Source organism: Castor canadensis, chromosome 8, assembly GCF_047511655.1.
Source record: "Castor canadensis chromosome 8, mCasCan1.hap1v2, whole genome shotgun sequence".
Lineage (NCBI taxonomy): Eukaryota > Metazoa > Chordata > Mammalia > Rodentia > Castoridae > Castor > Castor canadensis.
Genome location: NC_133393.1, coordinates 27,114,334 through 27,116,137, shown reverse-complemented (window position 1 = coordinate 27,116,137; position 1,804 = coordinate 27,114,334).

The window sequence follows — 1,804 nt, the reverse complement described above, 5'->3', positions numbered from 1 at the left end:
TTGAATCTCTGTAACAACCTCCATGTGATAGCCATTTGAATCAAATGCCCAAAGACATAAAATTAATATGACACAAATGAAATATTCGCAGTCTCCACTGTCAGTAACTGCCCAGTTGGGTGATTTAATCACAGATCCTTAGAAGGGAGATTTAAAGCACCAGATAGATTCAATGGCAATAGAAACATATCAAGAACCCAAGAACTCCAATGCTCTTTGCTTAATAACATCTACTGCATATTTGCTTAGGAGGAAAGATTTCCAGTCCTTAAAATTTAGAAAGGCAGAACATGATTATACAATTTAAATAAATAATCTGTACCCTGGCATGATAGCACACATCTGTAATTCCAGCTATTCACAAGGCAGGCACAGGAGTATTGTAAATTCTGGGTCAACCTGGATAAAGTTAGGGAGACCCTATTTCAAGAACAAAATAAAAAGGCTGCAGGTGTAAATCATGGGGAGTGCATTGCCCAGCAAGTATAATGCCCTGGATTCACTCTCATGTATCTCACACACACACACTAATTATTTCTAGCCAGAGATAATCCCAGTTACTGTTTTTGTATGTTTTTCCATGCTTATGTAGGCATATATTTTGATAGTATTACAAAAATGCTTCCTCTTTTATATTATGCCTATTTCATGTATTAAGACATTGGAAGTATCATGTAAGGGTAAAACATATTTAAAATTAATTTTGCTGACTATACAATAATTTTTGCATGATTTTCTAAGGGAAGCATAAAAGAATCATGTGCCTTCAAACTGGGATAGCATGACAGAGCCCCAAATGACTCATATAAATCTAGTTTGATGAATAAATTAAGTTTAGTAGGGGTTCCTTACAGATGGGTGGCTGGCTACAGAGAGCTGAATTTACCTAAAACCACCCAAATCAAACCACCACTCCATGTACCGAGCTCCTATTTTACATGGTTCCTAGTCTTTAGACTTAGACCAGAAAGTTGGTCTTTGCACGCCACCTAGTGTCAATGCAGCAGAAGTGATTATGGACTCAATACAAGACACAAAACCAGACGCTGGGAAAGTCATGTTTATTCACACTTGGTCCTTATCCTCATTAGAGATTCTGCTGGCTTCACAAACACTCAACAGTCATGGGAAGGAAGGCTTGCTTTGCTGTATTTTGGCACATAGAACAGCTAAATTTTGACTTGCTGTTAAAAGGGGTTACTCTGGCTAGGATTTGAAGGATTAGATTCGTACACTAATCAATAGATAAGTAAAACATACCAAAAATTCTCCCATCCAAGAACTAACCTGTCCTGACCCTACTTAGAAGGTCAGACAAGATTGGGCATATTCAGGGTGGTATGGCCGTAGAAAATAATTGTCAATACTGAAATGTTAAGATTATTTATTCTAATTTTCAATAGTATAAGTATACCATTAGGGTATATACTAGCCTTTAAATATTTATGCACAATTATTTATATATCTAGAATATTTTCTTTAAAAGCAACTGGTACATAAAATTATAGTATCAATTAAAGGTAACATTCATTTATTCTTTTTATTTCTTGGTGGTATTTAAGCTTTTTGTTATAAAAGATTTAATTTACATAGTAATCATTTAATATTGTGCCTTCACTTAGTTCACTTTATGAACTGAATGAGATTTTTTAAATAATTGAATCTCAGGATAATAGTTACCTCTAAAATATATTTCATTTTTCCTAGCATTTGTACTTTTAATTTTTATTATTTCACTGTGCTAGCTAATAAACCTGCTCATTGTGCTTTCCACAGTACCATCTTGCTTTGTCTATGTACTTTT